Here is a 27450-nt window from a genome sequence, read left to right as displayed (position 1 = left end):
GGAGGATAATTCTCCTTAAAAGGGACAGGGTTTTGCCATTCTCTCTCTTGCTCCTGAAGATGTAAGCAATAAAGCTTTTGCCGCAGAAGATTCCGGTTTGTTGCGTTCTTCCTGGCCGTTCGAGCACGGGTAATAGACTAAGAAAATTATTCTGATCCAGAATCCAGACAGTAATCCAGTAAGTAAGCAATCAAAATTATTCAAAAGATGCTGACTAATTTTGTCTTAATCCAAAGTAAAAGCCAGGCAGTGGTGGCACACGCCTTTAATCCCAGCATTTGGGAGGCAGAGGCAGAGGCAGATGGATTTCTGAGTTCGAGGCCAACCTGGTCTACAAAGTGAGTTCCAGGACAGCCAGAGCTACACAGAAAAACCCTGTACCGAAAAAACCAAAACCAAAACAAAACAAAAAATCCATACTCAATTTTCCACTTATTAAAATATCTACTCCTGAAATCATCACCACACAGCATGCTGGGCTGAACCTTGGAAAAATTCAAAGAAAGTCAGGAAGAATGGCTACCTGGGGTATCTGTTAACATATCAATGAAGTCATAGTTGGATAGTTGCTTTCTTGGATGCTGGTTATCTCTTGACCTGCCCCTCTATCCATCATCACATCCTCAATTCCCCTCCCCCACCTGCCTGCCTCTGTCTGGACCCAACCAGTTATCTCTGAATGCTTTCTCCCTCAGACTAAAATGCCAAAAATTAACCTCACCACCAGCCCAAGAACCAGGTATCTTCTTGAAGTGCTGAAGGTTGCATGTCTTAGGAAAATAATAAAGGCTCATAGGAAACTATAATGGCCTATAAAATGCCTGTAACATGTGACCAAAGTATATCTCTTGGTCGCGATGTATTATTTGATAAAGCTGGCCCACATGGTGGAATTGGTTTTTCTCTGGTGACACTCAGGGTTAACAGAACCTACTATATATCTTCAAGTCTGATAATCTGTCTCACACACATTCTCTATGAATGATTATTATTCACCTGACTGCATTTTCTTTTCAGGGTCTTCTTTCTTTCTTTCTTTTTTCTTTTTTTGTATTTATAACCACCTATTGAATTCAATTTTCATGTCCTATGTTGTCCTCATTTCCTTAAGGAAATTTCTCCTCACAAGTACCTTGCTGCAATCCTGTCTTCACGTTTTATTCAAACCTAAGGTGTGTGTATTAGTAAGGGTTCTCTAGAGTCACAGAACTTATGGATAGTCTCTAGATAGTAAAGGAATTTATTGATGACTCTACAGTCGGCAGCCCAATTCCCAACAATGATTCAGTCGCAGCTGTGAATGGAAGTCCAAGGATCTAGCAGTTACTCAGTCTCACGCAGCAAGCAGGTGAAGGAGCAAGAGCTAGACTCCCTTCTTCCAATGTCCTTATATTGTCTCCAGCAGAAGGTGTAGCCCAGATTAAAGGTGTGTTCCACCACACCTTTAATCCCAGATGAAAGGCGTAGCCCAGATTAAAGGTGTGTTCCTTAAACTCGGAGATTCAATCTTCTGGAATCCATAGCCACTATGGCTCAAGATCTTCAAAACAAGATCCAGATAAGGATCTCCAAGCCTCCAGATAAGGGTCACTGGTGAGCCTTCCAATTCTGGATTGTAGTTCATTCCAAATATAGTCAAGTTGACAACCAGGAATAGCCACTACAGTGTGACATTAATATCAAAGCATATATAGACACATTTCTCAATGATATATTTACATCAAAGTATGCATATACCTCTGTGTTCAGCTAACGGAGACTATAACTTTGCTTATTAATGTTAATATTTACAGCCATATGATGGTGCTTTATGAGGAATATTTTCTAATTCGATCAAATCTGCACTGGTCCCCATATGACAAAAACCTACAAAGTTCTCTGGAGATGCCTATTCAGTTCCCTGGAGAAAGGGAAATGAAATGGCAAATGGAGGAACAGGGGAGTTAAGAAAGCATGAATGAGGGCTGGTGAGATCCTCAGTGGGTAAGAGCACCCGACTGCTCAGCAGAAGGTCTGAAGTTCAAATCCCAGCAACCACATGGTGGCTCACAACCACCCGTAAGAGATCTGATGCCCTCTTCTGGTGTGTCTGAAGACAGCTACAGTGTACTTACATATAATAAATAAATCTGATCTCAAAAAAAAAAAAAAAAAAAAGAAAGCATGAATGAATTTGAATTCGAGGAGCTTTATTAAGGCCTTTGCAAAGACAACCCTCCTGGTATACAAAGTCCAGAGAGGGCCAAGGATCTACAGGGTTGTTTTAGAAAAATATTCTGGCAACCATAAAAATCAATTAAAACATCACCATAAACTCAATTCACAGGAACTCAAACTTCCTGATAATGGTAAGATATCCACAACAGAATTGTAAGAGTGGCAACAGAAAATGTACCCCTGCTCCATACGCCTGCCCCACTCCTACCCGTTTCCCAGCCCAACAGCTCCTCTGACCTGGAAGGTGACAGGACCAGCTGCTGAATGTCCTAGGAGGCCAGCACAGCAAGTGTAGCTTAAAGAAGTTTTCAGGTTCTGCAAACACTAGGCACTAGTTTCCCTCCATGACTTCCTGGCCACGAGGCAGCCGAGATACATCGAGAATGCTGGAATGGTGGAACTTCCTGTCACTTTCTCCTGGTTCCTCAGAGCCACTCCTTCTGGACCCGCCCAATACTCAGTAGCTTCCTGCCATTCTCCTAAGCACACCTCCTTCAGGACTTTTTAATTAATTAGCTTCCCAGTTCTTCAGGGCAATATTGTTGGTTTGGATTTTTGCTTGCTTGCTTGCTTACTTACTTACTTAATTCATTGATTGATTTTTTTGATTGATTGATTCTTTGTTTTTATTTTGTCTTTTTCTTAATCTTATCTAATCATGCAGGAGGCCCACCCTCCCCATCAGGAACCACTCCTCCAACTCTGTTTTGGAAACACAACTTCCCAGGACCTACTCTGCTCAGCTTCCCACAAGGTTGCTGCCAGACTAGACCAGAACTGAATGTAGTAGGACACTGCACCTGGGTTCTGAACCCTTCAGATACAACGGATCCTGCCTAACTTCTCACATTGTGGGCTAAAAATGCACACAATTAAGCAATCCCTCTGAATTCTGGTGCTCAATACCCAAAACAAAGTAAAACTAAGATAAAATGTCTTTGGCTCAAACTATCAACTATGTATGTATCTTATAAAGAGAGCAATTTACATGATATCCTAGGTAAAGAATAGAAAATCCAGAGTCATGATAAAAGAGATCAAAGTATGTAAGCCACATATGTCAATTGATAGAGGACAGGAACAAAATTATTCGTGGGCAAGAGAATAATAGCAAAAGCCTGAAGGAAAGGAGGACAACATAGGATATAAAAATTTTGTTCAATATGTGCTTAGAAATAAACAAGGAAAAGAGCCTGAAAAGAAAATGCAGTAAGGCGAATAATAATAACTCATAGAGAACGTGTGAGACACAGATTATTAGACTTGGACAAAAGGTAGAGGAGCTGGATACCTTAGTCAAAGAAAATGATGAATTAAAGTGATGTTAGGTTTAGGCACAATATTATTTACTGCTTGGAGGGTGAGGCAATTAAGAAAAATTCCTTTGAAAAAGTGTCTAGATTTTTGGCAAAAGAAAGAAAGAATAAAGAAAGGAAAGAAGGAAGGAAGGAAGGTAGGAAGGAAGGAAGGAAGGAAGGAAGGAAGGAAGGAAGGAAGGAAGGAAGGAAGGGAAAATATAGAAAGAGTCCTACAATACATACTGCACTGTTTAGCCATTTGTTCATAGAAGATTCCCTGATTGTGCTCTATAATACTCTAAGTACACCCATGCATATCTTCATATGCTGGGGAAAGGAGACTCCAGAATTACCCAAGTTGCCTTAGAGAATATGGCTGGAAGTGAACTCTTTTCACAAAAGTAATGAGTTCTAGGATTCTCTTGTGACCTCTGAGGTTCAAAACCTGTAGTAATGACTGTGAGAGGTTAAAATGGATTCTAGGCCAGCATGGAAGTGAGAGCTCAGAAGCACAAGCCCAGACCTGATGGTCTTTCTTTAGAGAACAGGGTTCTGAGCCCATGGACACCTTTCACAATGCAGGGCTACTTGTTACACATTGTGGTGAGTTTTATATTTTCTCATATTGTGCTTATGCAAAAAAAAAATTACATCAAAAGTTAATTGATTCTGCATATGTGAATACATTAAACACACTGGTGATTAATAATGCATCTGAGTTAAGGAAAGAATCAATAGTCTTTCCCTCAGAGGTAATTTAACTAACTGTGAGTCCAAAGTTGAATTCGATACTTTCTCTTATCTGAGCCTTCCAACCTGTGTGTCTATTCAGTTAATTTAAATCTGTAACTTGCTGAATACTGCCTTGTGTATCTCTCTCTTCCTGTGTGTCTGCCTTCTGTCTCCGTGTTTGTGTCTATCTGTGTACTCTGTATGTATGTCTGTTGGCTTTTGTATCACCATTGCCGGTCTTAAGAAAGACCTTTGCAATATTTTCAGGAACATCAAGAAAACCCCATTACATGGAGAAGGAATGGTATAGTATACAGAAATCTTTAACAGAGTTTTAAAAAGGATGAGGTAACTGGATCCAAGTGATTATAGACATTACCGTTTATCAATCAGTACACATAATGGTATATTCATTTTGGAAGGTTATGCTAAGCCTCTGCATTTCATGCTTTCAGCAAATGACACTCAGGCAGTTTCTGGACATGCTTGGAAAAAGTACATAAATTACCATTGTATCAATAAATTATCATTGCACCAAGGCATCACATTAGGTTATAAAAGTTGATTGAAATACAAGGAAAATAATGTTTGTTTTTACATTGTTCTTTGAAAAAAAAAAAGCTAAACCATAAAGTTGTATACACAGTAGAACTGCAGTTTTAAATCTTAAATTTCTTCAAGTCGCACTAACTATGGTTGTAAGGTCCAAGAAAAATCACCATCTATTAGAAGGTAAGAACTTTTGTACACTGCATTGCCACACTTGTGGTCCTGCCAATGCGTAGAAAAGCACCATGGTACAAGACTCCATGGACTTCGGCTGGCTGTATTCTTAGTACGATATTTGGAATTTTTTTTTAAAGAACCAGCTTATAAGTGTATGAAGGTGATTCTAATGAAGTCTCTGAATTCTGACAGAGATGGAGTTCCAGTTGATCTTGTCTTTTCCATTGGGTTTTATCAACTGAGCTGTTCTACAAAATGGTTTCATAAAAATAAGCAAACACTGCATGGCATTGACAACAAAGGTGTTGCTTTTTACAAACTGACAATAAGTCTTCATTGCTAAGGAGCAGACTTACACAACTCACTATGTGTGAAGAGGTCAAGAATGTGCCTCCAAGCACATTGGCTTTTATGTTCCAGAGTACTGGTTATGGGAAGGGCTTTGCTATCTACAAAAAGTGAAATGTATATATAGAACCAACCAAAAAGACATTGATCTAAAATTTGTCCTTCCTCCAAAATATGCTAAGTCAATGATGTCATGAATTTATTGTGAATAACCAATCAATATCTAATTTGACTTAAATACCCAAAGCACCCTTGTGAAAAGTTTTATATATATATATATGTATATATATGCATTTATATATATACATATATACACACACATATATACATATGTATATATATACATATGTATATATATGTGTGTATATATACATATGTGTATATATATATATATATATATATATATATATATATATATATATGCACATTGCATATGTACATGAGTGTAGTGTGAGTACTGGTGGATACACCAGTGTTATAAATTATGAGAAGGAGGTTTCTATATAATTTAAAGCATAGGCCTTTCATTGGAGCAGTTTACCAATGATCATTCAAATTTCAGACTATTCAAGCCTATGACTTTATGCGTATCTTGCTCTTTACCTCTCTGCCCCTGTTCCCATTTATCTGTTCTCTTCTCTGTCTCTCATAAATCACTTCCACCTGCTTTCTATTCCCTACATCACTTTTTCCATCAAGAAATTCTACCCTCCAATTCTTGTCCCAGGAATTGGATGTTAGCATTTTTTCTTACAAGCGATCAGGTGTGAGACATCTCCAGAATTCTGTGGATTACCAATGGGCATAGAAATATGCCATTCAAATATCTCAGCAGGTGTGGAGACAAGTATTTACAAACGTAAGCCTGGTAATGGGCCATAGAAATGACAATATCAAGATCCTGCTTAGTTCTCTACCAATATAGCAGTAACCATTTAAAAATACACAGACACACCTGCATAAAAGTTTAGAAAATTAACTTCAACCCATGTAGAGAGTTCAGAAAGGCCAAAAGAGGAAATTGGAGACCACAGGATGGAAAGTCACTTTGATTTAGAATAGTCTGACCCCAAATGAAGAATAATACATCTGCCCCAGTGTTCTGATTGCTGGGATTATGCCAGCAGCACTTGCATGTTTGATGTCTATAGAGTCAAGCAATGTAATCACACCTTGTATATCTGAACAATGTTGGGAGCTATTAAGACAACACAATTGTCCTGATCTCTGAATTGGACCTCTTCCCCCAGAAGAAAAGGGGGTCAAAAGCGGGCCACCAACGCACCGCTCAGAGAACAACCACAGATTGTTCCAGCCTCAAGTCAGTGCAGGATGTCCTGACCTCAAGATGTACCCTGATATCACCAAGTTCCTGCTTCCCCCGTTTAGTCGCCAAAAGAAAAATTTCTGCTGCCCCATTCCTCCTGCTGAGAAGTACTTCCACTTTTTGCTTGTGCATTTAAGCCTTGAACCTTGCTAATACAGTGACACATTGATGTTATTCAGAAGGGTTCCTCGCACTGGGTGTCCTTCTTTTCTCTCCCCCCATTTGGTTCTTAGGAGAAGGTTCCCTGGAGACCCTCGAATAACTGGACCTGCTGGATGGGTCAGAACAACATAATTTATATTCTTTAAAAATATTTGACTGGGCTGGTGAGATGGCTCAGTGGGTAAGAGCACCTGACTGTTCTTCCGAAGGTCCAGAGTTCAAATCCCAGCAACCACATGGTGGCTCACAACCATCTGTAACAAGATCTGACGCCCTTTTCTGGAGTGTCTGAAGACAGCTACAGTGTACTTACATATAATAAATAAATAAATCTTAAAAAAATATTTGACTGTTTTTCTATTTACATTAACACAACATTAACATCCTAAAACTATAAACATCCATAAAACATATTTTTTTCTGTAGAGAGCAAAAGAAACTTGTGGTCAAAAATAAGCTCTAAGGTAGCCAGGAATATAAAACCACAGAGTTCTCTCTTCAGTGGAAAAGAAGTACACTTTTTTTCTGACCAGAAGTGAGGGAATGGATGTAGTAAGTGGTATGGTGAGCTGTGCTAGATGTGGTGCCACAAAACACCTGAAAGTCCCAAACTATAAAGTTGTCCCAGACAATCTTCCCTTGATCATTGTTTCTCAGGCAATACAAACCAGCCTTGCAAGAGATGTGACATGTATCTTGTAGCTTGGTGTCCTCTACACCGTATGCTTGATCCTCCTCTAGGCCCTTTAGTTTTAGAATCCAACTTTAAGAAAGACTCACATAGACTTTGCAAAAGACTTTTGAGGTAGTCACACTTTCATCTTCACTGTGCACAGAGGATTGAGACAATTATTACCAAGAAATTTCTTTCCAAAATTATACTGTGCTTATTTATTCCTAAAATTAGCCACCCTGGGGTCAGAATCTAAAGTTACACTCAACATTGTCTACAGGGAGAATGGATAGCATACTTACTGGTTTTAACAACTCACAAATCCCTGAGTTTGCTCAAGCTCAGAACATAAAATACCAGCAATCTCCAACCGCAGATATTTCCAATCCTGAAAATCCATCACCTACAACTAAACCCTATACAAAGCCTGCCTTCCACTCATTTCTCTTCTGCTTCTCATCTGAGCAGAGGCAGGCTCCCTCCAGTGTTCTTCCCAGTCATTATCTTGTGTGTGGTTAATTGTCCCATGGGGCTTTGTAGTTTATCTTGACTTCTGAGTACCAGGAGACTTTTTACTTCAGATGTTAACACAGGCACTGGGAAAGATTGTCTCTGAATGCTGTAGGAATTTCATTGGCTATAACCCACAACACACCCACAACCAGTGCGGAAATAATTACAGAGCGGTATAGAACTAGATTTCTTTTTTGTCTCATGGATTGTTACTCTACCAGAACTAGTGTTTGCAGAGACGCCCACATTTATGTCATCTAACCAGTAAACATCAATCATAGTCTTTCATTCTGACTAATGAACTCAGAGCTGAGCCAAAAAATTTCTTACCCCTTTGAAATTTTAGCTTTTTGATATCTTAACTTATAACGACCCATAGAAAATATACTTTATCATATACTTTATCAACTCCCAGCAAAATGCTTCACACAAAATTGTCCAAATATATACCAGAAATTTGAGACTAGAATTTCTAATGTACAAATACTAATGCCTGCACCAGTTCTTTTGAAATATAACTTTTACCTTGGTTTTTTGGGGGCAGATTTGTCAATTAGTGAGTCTATGGATTTTTTTGTTTCATTGTTTGTTTGTTTGTTTGTTTGTTTTCCTATTGAGAGACATAAAAGGGGTTTGATCCAGAACAAATGAAAAGTGGACAGGAACTGAGAAGAGTAGAGGGAATGGAAACTCTTCAAGATATATTGGATGAAAAAACAATCTTCATCATTTTGGATAGATTCTTAGTGATGTTTTCTGGATTCAGTATTTGAGTATTTTATTGAGTATTTTGCATCAATGTACATAAGGGTAATTGTTCTGAAAGTGTCCACAATGACATGAGCATACTTCAGCCTCTCAAACTAGGGTCGTGAGTGTTACTAATGTGCAAAACATGATTTTGCAACAGTACTGCGTGAGTCACAAGGGTTACAAATATTAAATTTTGCACATGAGGAGCATTCCACCTCTGTTAAGGAATCTGTTTATTGTTGTTGTTATTGAAACTCATTTTATCAATGCTGCATATTAATGGAAGTTTACATAAAACATTTGTGCTTCCTTTATGCCGACATTCCCAAGGAAAAGAGAATGTGTTAATCTGTATCTGCCTTTGCATTTCCCTCAGACAAATGTCCTACAAGATTAGACTGGGACACAATATGGAAAAAAACCTGGGCTCTAGAGTCTACAAAAAGAAAAGAATTCACACTGAAGCCCAACCCTATAAAAGTAATCAATCCAGTAAAGCCTTTTCATGTCACTATCACAAAAATGTCATAAAAGAGTTTATATGGAAGAGAAATCCTACAAATACAAGCAATGTGCATCAGGTGCATCTGTGGACAGCGAGAAGTGTCTTTACAGCCATCTTCTAGACTCTGTGAGGACACTCCTCATCTGTAGGCAACAGCACTTCTGCTGCATCTGTTGCCATGGCACCCAACATGGCACCACTTCCCTTTCACATGCTTCCCATTCTCGTGCACTGAATAAAAGAGTGTTCTCTCTTCGCACAGACCCTTCTCTTCTTCTGACCTCTCACCATTCTCAGGGGCTGCTTCTGCCAATAAATCCTCTCACATGGCACCTGAAGCTTGGTGTGATATGTCCAGGATTTTGCCTGCCTCTTCTAACAAATATGAAGAAATGATTTCTGTTACCCTTGTGACTCATGCAGTACTGTTTCTGTTACATAAACAAATTCACGATAAAGAAAATTTCTGTAAGTAAGCTTCTAGATGCCTTGACAGGAATGAATGCATTCACAAGTAAATGTAGGAAAGAACTCACACAAGAGAAACACACTATTCATGTGACCTTTTGATGAAGACTAAACATCATAGTTGTCTCTCATGACCATTAATAGTTGTGGGAGCTTGTATTTTGAATTATTTGAAGCCGATTTTAAATTTTAATGTATGTGAGGCAAATCCATTCACAAAACTTTATTAGGCCATTGTTATATTCCTTCTGTGGATCCTGGTCATCTTCTTTTGCATTTTCACTTAGTGATACCCGCCCCCAATGTATAGCATGCATGCTGATCATCTCTGTCATCCACTGTTTATTTAAATATCAGACTGTGTATACTCATACTTTCCAAGTAAGGCGCTTGTGAAGGGTGTTGTGTGGTTGTTCCTGGTTTTGTTTTTCAGATTTTCACAAAATCCCTAGAGATGATGCTTGCTATCCAGCCTGATTTGGATGTCAATCATTAGGCAAGGCTACATTTGAACTCTTTATTTTCATGTGTCAGCCTCCTGAGTACATGTCCAATGGTAGATGTAACCCTAACATTTACCGTTTTGTCAACATATTTAACAATGTTAATGTTCAGATGTTTAATAGAACAGAATATCTAAAACATTAAATAGCTCACCAATCAGAGATGGAACCAAGTAGAATAATCAGCAATCAACTGCATATCTCACAACATACCTCACTTGCTATGGCTATGTGAATATTATTTGATACTTCATGTTTCTTCATGTTCCCATTAGTTATGTTTTGGAACTGCATCTTTAAATAGTGACTTCTAAGGGAATTATCTAGAAATGGTAGATACTGTAACAGCAAAAATTAAATAGAAACTTTTATGGTATGTGTGTGTGCGTGCACGTTTGTATGGTATTAATACAGTGATTTTGGCCATTAGTAATATAAGGGAGAGAGAGAGAGACACACACACTCATATTTTTACAGTGATTTTTGGCATAACTGATATATGCAGATTGGAAGACAACTTTGTGCAGTCTACATTGAACATTTCGTTAAAGATTTATTTATTTTATGTATATGAGAACACTATAGCTCTCTTTAGACACACCAGAACAGGGCACCAAATTCCATTACAGATGGTTGTGAACCACCATGTGGTGGCTGGAAATTGAACTCATAACCTCAGGAAGAGTATTCAGTGTTCTTACCCACAGAGCCATAATTCTAGCCCCTGCAAATTTTTTATATATTGATTAAGGTCAGGTTTCTACCTTTCCATCCTACAGATATTTTACACTGAGCCTTCTCACAGATGCTCAAAAAAAGCTTAGTCTTTAAAACAATAAATATTGTCTTCTTTCTTCTTGTAAAGATATTATCATTTCAAGATGTACTAAAAGAACAATTTGAATAATAAATCTTATTTGAAAATAAGATTGTTTCTCTGTATAGCACTGGCTGTCCTAGAACTCACTCTGTGGAACAGGCTGTCCTCAAACTCAGAAATCCACTACCTCTGCCTCCCAAGTGCTGAGATTAAAGGCATGTGTCACCATTGCCTGGCTTATTTTAATTTTTGATAGCACAGTAGGAGTCAGAGTTTTTTGGCCCCATCCCAGATGTCCTTCCATATGGTTGACTATGTGTGTCTTATGTTGAGCTGCCAAACAGTTTCTTACCCTTCATTGACTACCAGCCCTGAAAGGACAGCCATCCCAGAGGGCATCTCAGGGTGTAAGGAGGGAACCTAAACAGAACCCTGGGGAATTTCTATGAGCTAAGCTATAATAGCCTCTCTGGGTAGGCCTTAGTCTAGATGCTCAAGAACCATCAGTAGTTGAAGCATACCTATGCAAATAGAGCATTGCCAAGAGATGTGTTGTACAAGACACTTAAGCAATACTTATTATTATTATTATTATTATTATTATTATTATTATTATTATTCCCATTTTAGCATAAGATACTATCCAGGATGTGTCGAAAAACCTTTTTAAGTTGTCCCAAACTTTTCCAATAAACCCCATATCAAAAGCAAGAATGGACACCCTGCTCTCATTGAGCAAGGATATACTTTTTCTGAGAGTACTGAATCATTTAAGACTATGTTAGCTCAAGTTTCCTTACTGAAATGGGACAGTTTGTTCATAGGCCTGGGAAATATTTTGTACTTAATAGCATATAAAGCAAATGGTATGAATACAGGGATCACAGACAAGTAGAGACTTATCTCCTACAAGTGCAGCCTCCTCACGAAAAAGTTCTGAGGAGGAGCAGGGTTTGTCCCTTTTCTACTTTTCCCTGGATGGTTGGGTATCCCATACTGCCATTCATCCTGGTGTTGTGGATTCCTGGGGAAAAACACAAACATATCATCAGCCCTGTGTCAGCAAGGGAGCAGGTGACTGACATTATGATGTTAGGGCACCACTCCACTATACTAATGGAAGGGGGTTTTCCTGGGTAGGAAAGCCCAATGTTTATAGACAGGGTTTAGTCCCTGGTCATCAAAGCTGAGGAAGTTTAGGTGAAACAAAGCCTCTACCTGGGTAAGTTAAGGATCACATTTGGACTCAGGGGAATGAGGCCCTGCATAGACAGCAGTCCTTACAATTGTGGGTGTTCCCCTTTTTAAGCCTCAGGTCAGGTCCTGTGGGCCTAAAGAGGCAGCTGCAAGGCAGGAGATTGTTGGAGTCCAACCAGAGTAGGCTGCGAATTTGATGAAGGATTCTTAAGTGTGGGAAGGCAGAATTATCCCTGGCACAAAGTTCATGCCATGCATCCGGTGGAGGTGGGAGACTTGCAGTTAACACCAAGCATTCAAATGCCTTCAAATGATTTCACTACTTCTCATCACCATCCAATGAGTCTGCCAAGGCTAAGATGGCTGGAGAAGAGGCAGTTATGGACACATATACACTTGCCTATTTCTAACAATATTGTGAGTAGCAACAACTTCCTCTTTGGAAAAAATTTAAATTAGTAATGATGTCAAAAAGAATCAGAACTAAAGAGGTGGTAGGGAACTATACCATAATGCCACACCCACTCCAGTAAAAACTGCATGACAGGCCCAAAAGCTTGGCCTCAGTCCTAAGGCATATTGTTTCAAGGAAACTTGTCTCCTGGAACTATTCTGTTGTCCCATAAACAGATTTGTTTCAGATTTGACCTTGCAATAGTTGGTGAATGGTTCTGTGTGCTTTCTTTCAGTATTGTTTTATTGTAGGTACCTCCAAGGAATGATTTCTCAAATACTTAATTAGGTTGAACTTTGCTTCCTGGCCTTCATCAATGTCCTAGGCAGTCCTTGAGCCTACAATGGGCTTGGAGTTTAGTAACTATGACCTATACAGACGAATTGACTCCAGTATTGAAAGAGAGATATTGAAAGAAATAAAGCATTACTATTTACGATATACAGAGTTAGAAATTTCAGAGCAAGCTTAACAAACTAAGTTTAGAATTCTTATTATAGTTATGTATGGCAGATTTCATTACTTAATAGAAGAAAGTCCGCCATAAAATCACTTAGAATAACAGCCAAGTCACTCCCATATTCAGGAATTTACAATGGTTTAGGAAGAAGATCCTACTGTGGTTTAAGGAGGAACTAGAGCATTGCATTATTCATGAGATCATTAGCTAGACCAGAATTCCCTAGCACATACTTTCACTAGCCCAGAGGAATAACATAGCTAGGTATTTACTAAGAGCTGGGTGGTGGTGAGATAAACAATAAATCAGAAATAGAACTATGGCTTGCACATGAAAGCCCTTGCCCCGGGAGCATAAAGACTTCACACCTGGCTTCTAAGAATATAGCTGATCTTAGATAGAGCTGACTTTGTCTCAGTTGTTTCATTGCCTAGATCCCGCCAGTCTTTATGTATAAATTCTTCTGTTTTGTGTAAAGAGTCATTAAGAATCGAGTAACCTCAATGTACCTTGAGTGATGTGTCACCTCACTTCCTTTTTTTCTTCTGTATTATAAGGCTGATGCTCACTTTGAGAACTTACATTCAGATCAACACTCCCTTGTGTTCTTGTCTGATTGACACTCAACACTGACTCCTTGCCCACCTGAATACTGAAATCTTGATTCTCTCATGGGTTGAGGGACCGCCTGAGTTCAGTCTGTGTCACCCGAATTCACCATGAATTTCTTGGCTTGAAAGAAAACCCTCGTCGACGTATCAGGGTCTCAAATGTTCTCAGAGCAAAATTCATGGGGATAGACCTCCTGCCTCAGTCCAGAAGGTTTCCAGAACAGAGAAACTAACATTCATGCCACTGATGAAAAGGAAGAACCTAAGGGATTTTATTTGGGGTTCCCTTAAGTGGGAAGGAAGTCTACCAACGGCCAGATGAGACACAGGTGTAAATTAATAAGAAAGGGAAAAAATGTGGAAGGAGGAAAGTGGATGTTGGTCTCAGTTGTTTTGTGCTTAGTGAGGGACTTCCATGGTAGTTAGGCCATGCCTCTGTGCCCACATGGTTGGCCCAATGGAGGAATGTCATGGGTGGTGTGTAGGGTAGTCCTTGTTGTGGATTGCCCTGGTGTTGTTTGTATTTTGATGCTAATTCTGCTTCCTCAAATGGAGCTGCCCCAAGGAGGGGTGAATCATATACTCTGGTGATTTAATGTGAAACTTCTCCCCATTTAAATTGCTCAAATTGGTAAAATAAAGACTGAAGCCTGTGATTGGGCAGTGGAAGGAAAACGTGGGGCTGGAGGTTTTAGAAAGGAAGGAGAGGGGAAGGAGGAGAGGCAGATAAGTAAACAAAGGAGATAGTGGAAGATGGAAGAAAAGGAGGTGGAAGGAAGATGGAGCAAAACCACGTGGCCTAGAGAAGACACAAGGAGCAAGGGATCTACACAATTAACCAGTATTTATCCAAAGATGACCTGCATCTTAGTTATCTTAACTTCTACTCATTTCACTCAAGGAATTCCCATGCAGTGGGAAGATAAATTAGAATGAATATTTGCTGGGCAGTGGTGGCACATGCCTTTGATCCCAGCACTTGGGACACAGAAACAGGCAGATTTCTGAGTTAGAGGCCAGCCTGATCTACACAGTGAGTTCCTGGAAAGCCAGCACTAACTATTCAGGGAAACAGGCTCAAAAATAAAACAAAACAAACAAACAAACAAACATATGAATTAAAAAAAAAGAATGGATGATTTTAGCACATAAACAGAGTAAGAAATCCCTACATGGAGAAGGTCTTTGAATTTATACTAAAAAGAAAAAAATGAGACTTTGACAATTAGTTGGAATGAACCCACCTGAAATAGTGGTACCTTTTACTAATGCAGAGATTGCCTCCTTAGGGGTACAAGGTGAATCTTGGTAAAGAACATGCAGTAACTTCTTGGAGAGATTAGCGACGGATACCATAAAAGCAAATGATTTCATTTCATAAAAAGAACTACTTGGATTCTCCCTCATAAAATAAAGGAAACTCCATTATCTGGAGCCCCTACATGTTATGCTGAGACTAATAAATCAGGAAAGGCAGGATATAAATCAGAAGATGTAGGTCACTGAATGTCCTTATAAATCAGCTCAAATATCTGAATTATGTGCAATACTCACAGTGTTGTCAGATTCTCTAGAGTCTCTTAATATAGTAACTGACTCTCAATATGCAGAAAGGGTTGTTTTTCCAATACAGACTGTTGATCTTATTCAGGATGAATCTGAATTGACTTCACTATTTTTTCAGCTACCACAATTGATAAGAAATAGGAGTCATTCACTATATAAATTACGCATAAGATCACATACAGGTTTGCCAGGCCCTCTGTCACAAGGTGATAATGAAATTGACCAGCTATTGATAGAAAGAATAAAAGAGACTTTAGAATTCCATAAACAAATCATGTTAACAGCAAGTCTTAAAGAAAGAGCCAAGGGAAATGTGAGGCAATGTCCTACTTGCTCATTATACAATCAAATTCCATTACCTTCAGGAACTAAGCATAAGGGTACAAAAAGAAATGTCCTTTGGCAAATGGATATATTCCATTTTACAAAGTTTGGTAAACTGAAATGTGTGCATCATACTATCGACACTTATTAAGGATTTCAATGGGAAACTTCCTCAGCATCAGAAAAGGCTGAATCTGTAACTACCCATTCGTTAGATGTTATAGCCATTCTGGGAATACCCATACAAATCAAAACACACAATGGTCCAGCATACGTCTCTAGTATGATGAAGCAGCTTTTTAAAATGTTATTATATATAAAATACATAACAAGAATATCATATAACCCTACATGACAATCGATTGTGGAGATGTCTAAGAAAACTCTAAAGGGGATATTTAACAGGCAAAAGGGGGCAACAAAAATCTCCAAAATTGATTATATAATGCTTTATTAACCTAAGTTTTTAAATGCTAATGAAGAAAACATTACCGATGCTGAAAGTCATTCGATTGTGGAAAGAACTACTAAACTAAACCAGCCTGTTTATATTAAGGATAGTATGAAATCAGAATGGAAAATAACAAATGTATTATACAAGTGGAGGGGTTATCCTTATATTTCCATAGGAAAAGAAAAGCTATGGGTTCCTTTCAAGTTGATAAAAATGAGACATGTCAAAGGAAGACCTCCTGAATACCTTGGCTATGGAGAAGGAAAGGGAGACTAACACAATCAACAAGCTAGGTGCTATATACGTGGTGATGTTTATGTCTCTGTATATAGAGACAGCTCTGGAACTGGCTTTGACTAAAATGTCTATACACACCCAATAACCCCTACTGGGTACAAAATTCTCATGACTTTTTACATACCATCCTTTAAGATGGCATGAATGGAAATGTATATTGTAGTTTGACTATGTGATCAAACTAATCTCTGAAGAAAGGCAGTTGTCTTCCTTTATTGATCTTAACTAACCAGTCTGTGCACCCTGCATGCTCCATATGAATGTCTTTCCAGAATTATATGTTGCTTGTAAGTTTTGTATAGTGCAGGATGAAAGAAGAGAAAGACAGCACTGATAAGATTCACACTCCAGGATGTTGAGATTATGCGACCTTCCCTTCTGTCTCCTTGTTTGATTCTACCTCAAGTACATTGAAGCTGTTTCTTCCAAATAGTTGTTTCCAAAACTTTTCAAGAATATCTAGATCACCTATTCAGCCTTTCAGACTGCCATAGTCAAGATTTCATCTAAGCGATGAACTTTCTCAGCACATAATGCCTGGAAGGCAAATGACACTAACTAGTCCTCCTTTGACCAAACCAATTTTCCTGTTTTTTCCCTTCAGCCTACAGAAGGGATTTTTTTTCACCTCAATTCAGCTATAAGCAGACAAAAGAAGATCATCGTATCAGTATCTTATATTGTGGTGGATGGTTCTGGTTATTTTATGAATCATAGATATGTTATCATTTTAAGGAATATTTTACAAATATTGTAGATTTAGACAGGGAGGGAGCTAGAGAGCTTAGACTCAGGGACTTCTACCTTTCCTTTCCTCTTCTCTATCCTTCCTTCTTAGGTAAATAAAAGTCACAGGGAAGATAAAGATGGGATATAGTAATATAGAAATTAGAATATTAGACAAATAAGAATAGGTTGTCAACTTTACTCTTAAAACATTACATGGCCATATCTTACAGTGATAGAAATCTTTATAATTTATGTAGCATTGAACTTATAATTTCTTACATTTCTACAGAATTTATTTCAATAGAGTTAAGGTTTTCAATGGTATGAAATTCATAGATTGATGTAAAAATTGGGAGTAATATTATTGTTATTAAATAGGATTTGTACCCATGCAACACATTTACGAATACAAAGCTTAGACTGGGTCCTTCTATGTCTGCTATTACTAAATATTTTTAGATGATTGAAAATACAAGTTAAGGGTCAGATAACAGAATCATAGTCCTGAGTTAATCATAAAGTTTTTGTTTTTGAGATATTTCAATCAGAAATGGTTGAGAGCAGTCAAGGCTTAACAGTTCAGATATACTTTGCATAGATAGATAGTTTTCAAAGGCGTCAGAAGTCCACAGAATACTACAGTTAAGGCAATTTCATTATTAAAGATCACTCGACTAGAGACATATCTGCTCCTGACAGCATCCATTCTTTGTATAAACATAAAATGCATATCAGTGGAGTTGCTCCAGTTGTGGCGAAATAGCCACCAGAGAAGAATTGCCTCACTTCATCTACAGACAAAAGTCCTGTCCAGGAAAAGGACATACTATGTGGAAGAGTAACTAATAGATCTGCCAAGACAGGCTAAGCACTCCTTCAAAATTCTGCTTTACAAAGTTCTGACAGATGATCCTGGCCAGAAGGCTGAAGACTGATGCTCCACCATTTTGAAGGAATGAGGGACTGTCCAGGTTGTCAACTGTGTCTACAGTTTGGTTGGGTTTTGGAAGCTATGTTTTATGCTTCCTATATTTTCAGGTAACATTTAGGACATGCTTGGATTTCTATCTTACAGCTGCTGAAGTCTTGTTGTACTCTCATAGCTAACTCAAGATGTTTAGCATTGACTGACATGATATATATTTGAGAGGATGGTTTTCAGATACAAGCTAAAACCAGGAGATAATTCAGGTATAGAATTGTAAGCCTTTTAAGTTAGGATAGATGGTAGTGCTTTATCTAAATGGAGACGATGGGTGGCCTGGGTGTTTAGGGTACTTTTACTTGTAAAATTTCATAATTCAAGTGTTGTGCTCAATTTATATGTGAAAAGATCCTTTTAGTTGAACAAAAGGGATTGAACAAAATGTGGATTGCCCTGGTGCTGTTTGTACTTTAATGCTTATTCTGCTTCCTCAAGAGGGGCTGCCCCAATGAACAGTGGACTATATACTCATGTAATTTCATGTGAACCTTCTCTCCATTTTAACTGGCCGAATAAAGGCCAGAGCTTGTGATTGGACAATAGAAGGGAAAGGTGGGGCTGGAGATTTTAGAGAGGGCAAAGACAGAAAAAGAAGAGGGAGACGAGGAAATGAAGGAGGCAGAGGAAGTTAGAGGAAGAAAAGGTGGAAGAAAGATGGAAAAGAACACATGGCCCTGAAAAGCCACAGATAGCAAGGGTTCTAAAAGCTGGAGAATAGAATAGTGTAGTGGAATATCTGCCCAAGACATGCAGCTTATATATATTGTAACTGAGTTGTGTGTTCTTTGCTTAGCTATTGGTGTTGGAGTTTTACTGAAACAAGTCCTTAGTACCATCTCCTGAATGGTCAGTCCTAATGTGAAGATATCAGGAGGAATGAAAATAAAGCAGAATGTATAAGACAAATGACATTAAGAAATAAAAAAGAGGGTCCCATACTTGATGCCCCAGTGATGTATCATGCAAGTAGTATGAGGTAGGAGTGGGTGGATTGGTGGGTGAGCACTTTCAGATGCAAAGGCTAGGGCTTATGTAGTGAAGAATTCATGGGACTAAGAAGAGCGGCCAATATTTGGAATGTAAATACATGAAGTAATTGATAAAACGAATGAAGGCAAAAAAAAGTAGTGAGAAAGAAACAACGAAAAACAGAAAGAATCAAGAAAACCATGAGCTGATTCTTTGGGGAAAAAAAATCAACAACTTACACAAACCCTTAGCCAAACTAACTAAAAGTCAGAGAGACAGTATCCAATTTAAGGATATTGGAAATTGCAAAAGAGTCATAACTAAGGACAGTGAGGATGTTTAAAAAATAATTATGTCTTTCTTGAAAAACCCATACTCCACAAAATTGGGAAGGAAATGGATGACTTTCTAGACATATAACAATTACCAAAGCTTAATCAAGAAAAGGTAAAATATCTGAATTATCTTATAACCCCTAACAGAATAGAAGTAGTCATTAATAGTCTCTGAACCAGCCGGGCGTGGTGGCACACACCTTTAATCTCAGCACTCAGGAGGTAGAGGAAGGCGGATTTCTGAGTTTGAGGCTAGCCTGGTCTACAAAGTGAGTTCCAGGGCAGGCAGCCAGGGCTATAAAGAGAAACCTTGTCTCAAAAAAAAAAAAAAAAAAAAAAAAAAAAAAAAAAAAGTCTCTGAACCAAAAGAGAAATGTCCTGGGCTAGATGATTTTAGTGCACAATTCTAACCGACTGTCAAAGAAGAACTAATGCCAATATTTCCAGGAATGCAGGGGTGATTCAATATATAAAAATCCACACGGCTCAAGAGATGGCTCAGAGAGGTAAGAGAACTGACTGCTCTTCTAGAGATCATCAGTTCAATTCCCAGGAAACACATGGTGGCTCATGGTGGCTCAGAGCCATCTATAATGTGATCTGGCACCCTCTTGTGGTACTCAGGCATATATGCAGGCAGAAAACCATACACAATAAATAAGTTAATCTTTTTTAAAAATATACCAACATAATTGTATTACTCATGGTTTTCTGGAGTCACAGAAGTTATGGTATATCTCTCTATATTAAGAGACTTTATACTAATAACTTGCAGTCTACAGTCCAACAAGCCCTACAATGGAAATCAGTGAACAGGAAGTCCAAGAATCTAGCGCAGTCCCATGATGCTACATGTCTTGCCTGGTCTTCTGAATAACCAGGATTCCTGAAGAAGTAAGTTCCAACAGATGTGCTGGCAAGTAAGTGCAAGCAGGTGAAGAAGAGTGAGACGTCCTTCTTTCATCAGCTTTATGTAGGCCTCCAGCAGAAGGGATGCTCTACATTAATGGTGTATACAACCATGACTTGCTTTGGAATTTGATCTGTGCCAGGCTGGCCTTGATCTCAGAGTTCTGCTTGCCTTAGTCTCCTGAAATTAAAGCCATATACAACCTTAACTAGGCCTAACCATCTCATGGCCTCTATGGCCTCAAGATCTGAATAAAAGTGTTCTCATCCTATGTCACAATGTAAGGCAGAAGCCTGTTTCTTAAAGCCGCAGATCTTGATCACAGGTATTTCCTGTATTTATGGATGGTAGTGCATTCCAGGTTTAGTCAAGTTGACAACCAGGATAAGCAATCACAATAATGCACCATAGGAAAAAAAAAAGTGAAAGATAAGCCCACATAAATATTTCACCAGATGCCAAAAAGGTATTTGGAAAATTCAACCCCCTTTTAGGATATGTTTGGAGGGACAGAATGCAAGGGGTATACCCAAACAAAATATAGGCAATGTTCAGCAATCTATCACCCAAAATCAAACTAAATAGAGAGAAATTTTAAGCATTTCCATTAAAATCAGGAACAAGGAAAGGCTGTCCACTATCCCCTCATCTCTTTGATATAGTACTGGAAGTATTAGCTCAAGCAATAAAGCAGCTTAAGAGATCAAGGGAATACAATTTGGAAAAGAAGAAATTCAGATATTCTGATAATGTGTATAAGTGAGACAAAAAATTCTACCAAAAATTACAGTTGATAAACATTTTAGCAAAGTGTCTGCATACACAATTGACTTAAAGAAAGCCTTAGCCCTGCTACACACAATTGATTAAAAGGGTTGAAAAAGAAGTTATGGAAACAGAACCCTCCACTTTAGCCACAAACAAAATAAAATACCTTCAGTTACCTCTAAACAAGCAAGTGAAAACCTGTAGGAGAAGAACTTAAAGTATCTTAAGGAAGAAACAGGAAGATATCAGAACATGACAAAGATCTCCCTTGTTCATGTATCAATAGGATTAACATAATGTATATGTCCATCTTACCAAAAAGCAATCTAGACATTCAGTACAATTCTTATCAAAAATTTAGCACAAATCTTCACAGATCTTGAAAGAAATATTCTCAATGTTGTATGGAACAGCAAACAAAACAAAAACCACAGGATAGATAAAATATTCTTGAACAACAAAAAAAGAAAATCTGGAGCTATCAATTTCTGTAACTTAAAGATGTATGGCAGAAAAATAGTAATAAAAATTTGTATGGTACTGGTATAGAAAGAAATAAGTAGGTGGATTAATGGAATTCAATAGGAGACCCAAAAATAGACCCACACACCTACGGACAGTACGCAGGCCACACACACACACACAAGTGCGGGTAGCTGCAGAGGACAGGAGAGGGCCTTGTGCTTTGAAGCTAGCTCTAAGTGTCCCGCTCCAGTCTTTTTCTTTTTTTTTTTTTAAACTTTGTAAGTATTTATCATTGCTCATCCTGTGTGACATTTAGAGCTATATCACAGTTTTAGTAAGGTTGCCAAGGATATGTTGCCAGTTTATATACATTCCTGCATATTAAGAAGTGATTTAGAGGCTTGGGGAGGCAGCTCAGTAATTAAAAACACTCTGCTGCACTTGTGGAGCAGGGTTGAATTCCCAGGACTCACATGGTGGATCAGAACTGAAACTCCAATTCCAGGAAGTACAATGTCCTCTTCTGACCTCTGTGGGCACCAGGCATGTATGTGATGGAGCACAGATACACATGTAGGCGAAAACACCCTTATACAAAAAAATAATATGTTTTCAATAAAATAAGAAAAATGTTTAAAAGGAAAGTAGTAACTCAGGCTGGGAATGTGCTAGCCTGGTACCACAAACCTTGCATTCAGAGCTCAGACCCATGTCACATGTTGAGATGGTACACGCTTTTAGTCCCCTCAGAATTTGTGAGGTGGAAGCCGAAGGATTAAAGAGTCAGGCACATCCTCTGTGACATAGTCAGTTTGAGGAAGACCAGCCTGAGCTACATGAGACCCTCTCTTGAAACACAAAGGAAGCAAAGAATGACTGTGGTCCAGGATTCTGGGGTCACTGCCCCCAGCTTTGATTTACAAACCACCAGTTGTGTACAGTATGCAGTGATCAGAACCCACCTCACAGCTAATACTGCATTTGCTCCTTAGCATCAAGAAGAAAGGCCAGGCACTTTTCCAAATGCTTTAGAAATAAAAAGTTGTATTTAATTCTCCACCACTTGAAGCAAGGATGCTTTTTGCCAGCCACATTTTAAAGAGAAGAACTAGGATCTGGATAGATGGCTTGGTGGTTAAGAGCACTGGCTGCTCTTCAGGGAACCAAAGGTCGTTCTCAGGTACACACATAGTGGCTCATGACCATCAACTATGACTGCAGTTCCTAGGGAACTGATGCTCTCTTTCAGCCTCTGTGAGTCCCAGGCACGCATATGGTACACTGACTTATATGCAAAGAAACATTACACATAAATAAAAACGAAGTATTTTTGTTTTGTTTTTTGAGACATGATTTCTCTGTGTAGTCCTGACTGTCCAGGAATTCACCCTGTATACCAGGCTGGCCTTGAACTCAAAGCTGCACCCTCCACCTGAGCACTGGGATTAAAGACGTACACCACCAAGGTCAGCTTTACCCCTCAGTTTCATCATCTGTAAACAGAATTCCAATGCCCTTCCTAAGGCTTGGGCATATTTGTTTGTCTATATGAGTTGAAGAGCTTAAATTCACTCTTGAAGACTGGGGATGTTTGCTCAGTAGTAGAGCACCTGTATCCCATGCATAAGGCTGTGGGTTGCAAGCTCCACCCCAAGCCCCACCCTCAGTAATGATAATTAAAATAAAAACAAAATAAAAACATCATCCAAAGGATTAAAGCAGTGCTTGACTCAGAGTCTTGTATGGAATGTCTGCTGTTTCCATGTAAACTGTGGAATCATATGTAGCATGTTTAAAAATATGTTTTCCTGACCCAGCAAGATGGTTCGCTGGGTAAAGGCACCTACTCCCCAGCTGGATCCCTGATCCCAGGAGGAAGGAAAGAATGGCCTCCTGTAAGCTGTGTTCCCCCTCCACAAATAGATTTTTAAAAATTCAGTTATTTTTGTTTTGTTTTGTTTTGATTATTTTTTTTCAAGACAGGATCTTATTACTTAGCTCTGGCTGTCCTAGAACTCTATGGACCAGGCTGGCCTGGAACTCAGAAATCCACCTGCCTCTGCCTCTTGCGTGCTGGCATTAAAAACATGAGCCACTATACCCAACAATAAATGTAATTTTTAAAAATGTTAATGTATGTTCTTAAGTTTAATATTCTGTGGGAAATATGTGTCTACTTACATAAGTTGTTATTCAATTCCCTCACACTTCAGATTATTTTGGGATTGAGCAAGGCTTATTCTGGAGACTTATGCTGAGGTTGTTTTTGCAATGGTACTGAGTCTGCTGTGATGACAAGATTGGACATGTCTTGTGAGGTGGCAGTAGCTCACTCTCAGTGAACTGACAGTGCCCCAACTTCTCCTGGGCTCCTAATGGCCACCTGTCCTTGGCTTCTGGTCTCACCATACCATCCCTGGTGGGGAAAATATTTCAGAGAGCATGTCAGCTGCATGTCATCAGGAATGGTGATCTTGTCCATTTCTCTCCCAAGTGCCCTGGCTAGTTCAGTGCTTGGGACACACCAGTACTCCATACATGTATGTGGAAGGACAGATGAGTTTGTCTAAGACCACAAGCTTTACTAAGTATGTTCCCTTTGAACCAGGCTCTCCGGCTGCAGCTCTCCAAGACATGACATTTCAAAGTTGAGAACAGTCTGCTTTGTGTTCCCATCCCTCATGGGGTGTGTGTGTAGGTAAGCACTGACTGAGCTCACTTCACAGAGCTCTGAAGCAGACACATTTGTGGTATTGAGCATTCTGTCCCTGATGCCCAATGTCAAACTCTTAGGGGACACATGGCCAAGTCTGGATTGTTTTCTTGGTGTGATGTAAGAAAATGTGCCAGGGAGTTTGTTGAGGGTATCTGCTGCAGGTATCCCCCTTCATAAATGAGCCTGAAGGGATGACTCCCCTCTCAGCCTTTATTATTTTTCAAGATTTATTATATTATTGTTTTTATTATGTTTCTGGCCATTTTCAAATTTATTTCTCTGGTCTATTGTCAAGTATGAACATTTTGCCAACCTGAATATATGTACACCACTTAGTGTCTGGTGCACTCAGAAGTTAGGAGAGAGAATCAGGTCCCTGCAGATGTTTGGGAGCCACCATGTTGATGCTTGGAATCAATTTTGAGTCTTCTGCAAGAGCAGGCCAGTGCTCTTAACTTTTTTTTTATTTTGTATTTATGTATTTGACTACACTGTAGCTCTCTTCAGACACACCTGAAGAGGGCATTGGATCCCATTACAGATGGTGGTGAGCCACCATGTGGTTGCTGGGATTGAACTCAGGATTTTTGGAAGAGCAGTCAGCACTCTTAACCGCTGAGCTATGTCCCTTGCACACCCACCCCCCACACCCACCCCTGCTATTAACTTTTAAGTCATCACCAGCCCTCATTCTTCTGTTCCATTAAACATCTTTTACTTCACAAGTAGCTTATGGTCAAATTTATAAGTTCAGAAATCAAGACTGGTGAGGCAGAAGACTGAACGTGGAAAGCCTTTCTTTACAGAACCTTACATATCCAGGTGCTGGTGCATCATAGCCACTTCAGTGAAATCTGTGAAGCAAGCCCAAAAGCTTGGGAAAAGTCCTGAGTCAAAAACTTTCATGGAAACTTAGTCTCCTGGAGCCTTGGCATCCCATACCATAATGTTCCTATAAACTTGGTTAATAGGTGAATGGGTCTGTGTGCTTTCTTTCAGTATTGTTTTATTATCAGTGCCTCCAAGGAATGATTTGTCAAATACCTAAATTAGGTTGAACTTTGCTTCCTGGCCTTCACCAATGTCCTAGCCAGCACTTGAGCCAGCCCTGGACTTGGGATTTCATAAGAATGCTACAGATTAAGACAGATTGCCTCCAGTATTGAAAAAGAGATAGTGAAAGAAAGCAGGCATTATCATCTACTAAATAGAGTTAGAAATCTCAGGAAAGCTTAGCAAAGTAAGATTAGAGTTCTTATTATAGTTATATATGGCAGACTACATTACTTAATAGAAGAAAGTCCCCGACAAAATCACTTAGAATAATAGCCCAATCACTTACATATACAAGAATTTACAATAGTTTAGGAAGTAGGTAGGGATGTGGTTTAAGAAGGAGCTAGAGTATTGCATTATTCATGAGAAGGTTACCTAGAGCAGAACTCCCTAGCACATACTTTCACTAGCCCAGAAGCATACCATAGTTAGATATTTACTAAGAGCTGGCTGGTGGTGGGCTAAACAATAAATCAGAATTAGAACTATGGCTTGGGCAAGAAAGGACTTGCCCTGGGAACATAATGACCTCACATCTGGCTTTTAGGAATATAGCTGACCTTAGATAGAGATGACTGTGTCTCAGTTGTTATGTTACTTAGTTCCTGTCAGTCTTTATGTATGCATTCTTCTGTTTTGTGTAAAGAGTCATTAAACATCGGGTAACCTCAACGTACCTTGGGTGATGTGTCACCTAACTTCCTTATTTTCTTCTGTATCATAAGTCTGATGCTTCCTTTGAGAAATTACATTCAGATCAACACTCTTTTATGTTTGCATCTGTTTGTCACCCCACTGACTCCTTCACGCCTGTGTACCAGGACCCTGAGTCTCCCGACACTTAAGGGGCCCCTGCGAGTTGAGGGGCTGAGTCCAGTCCACAGCACTGGTGATTTAACACAGCCAGGAAGGCACTGCACAGGTGAAGCATACATAGGCATGGGGCAGCACAGGTTCCCATAGGTCACTGTCAGCTTCCTAAGATAGCCATTGGGATGTCTACAGACAAACCTGTTAATGTGGTCAGTTTGCTAATGCCACGTTGGGGTGAGGCCCTCACTTCATCCAACGACTAGCACCATGTCAGCAGTCCACAACATGGTGTCTGTCTCCAAGCTCACCTGCATCTACTCTGCCCTCATCCTGCAAGACAAAGAGGTGATGGTCACGGAAGTTAAGATCAATGCCTTCATTAAAGCAGCTGGTGTCAGCATTGAACCTTTCTGGCCTGGCTCGTTTGCAAAGGCTCTGGCCAATGTCAACACTGGTAGCCTAATCTGCAATGTTGGGGCTGCTGGGCCCACTCCAGCTGCTGGAGCTGCACCTTCTGGTGGTCCTGCTCCATCCACTGCTGCCGCCCCAGCTGAGGAGAAGAAAGTGGAAGCAAAGAAGGAAGAGCCCGAGGAGTCCGAAGATGACAGGGGCTTTGGTCTTTTTGACTAAACTGCTTTTGTTAACTTGTCCAATAAAGAGCTGAACCTGTACCTGAATTGTACCTCCTGATACCTTTACACAAGAGTACAAACTTTAGTGCATAATGAACCTCTTAGATATTTTGCATATTACTGTAGTTTTGAGCATCTGAAAATATGCATACTGAGGGGAATATATGTCTATAAAGAATTTGCTCATATTCTTAGGTAACACACTTATATCCAGTCACACAAGATTATTGATTCTGAAGAAAGGAGTCTGATAAGGGTAAACAATCTATTCAAATATTATGATGCCACTCTTGAGGAAGGATTGACTTTTCTGACTTGAAGCCTTGTTGCTTGGTATCTGTTACTTGAACAAGTTCATGCTGAAGAGAAATTCTGCAGATAGGCTTTAAGAAACCTTAACAGAAATGAATGCATTCATGAGTAAGTGTGTGTGTGTGTGTGTGTGTGTGTGTGTGTGTGTGTGTGTGTGTGTGTGTGTGTATGGTGTATGTGTGTATTTTTACAAGGATTTAGGCCAGGAGAGATATGTGCAAATTGGAACACAAGTTTGTGGAATCTACTTTGGACATTTTTTATGCTTCAATTATATTTTTATGCTTCAAATATATTTTTTTCAAGTGTATTAGTTCATACTTAATTCTAAATAGATGTTTCATTCTCAGAA

General features: G+C 39.2%; 2 protein-coding genes and 1 pseudogene across 2 annotated transcripts in view; 1 reads left to right on the top strand and 2 right to left on the bottom strand.

The window, feature by feature from the left end:
• Positions 1 to 2626, bottom strand: part of Zfp988 (zinc finger protein 988) — a 28464-nt gene extending 25838 nt beyond the window's left edge. The window contains exon 1 of the mRNA NM_001384232.1: positions 2455 to 2626. The gene's annotated coding sequence lies outside the window, so the exon portion shown is untranslated. The remainder of the gene's footprint in view (positions 1 to 2454) is intronic.
• Positions 1 to 27450, bottom strand: part of Zfp978 (zinc finger protein 978) — a 267146-nt gene that overhangs the window by 83798 nt on the left and 155898 nt on the right. The gene's annotated exons all lie outside the window — the stretch shown is intronic.
• Gm13144 lies at positions 26440 to 26784 on the top strand (annotated as a pseudogene).

The sequence above is a fragment of the Mus musculus genome, chromosome 4, assembly GCF_000001635.26.
Source record: "Mus musculus strain C57BL/6J chromosome 4, GRCm38.p6 C57BL/6J".
NCBI lineage: Eukaryota > Metazoa > Chordata > Mammalia > Rodentia > Muridae > Mus > Mus musculus.
The sequence above is the reverse complement of the archived record's forward strand: the minus strand, read 5'-3'. Positions and strand labels throughout refer to the sequence as shown.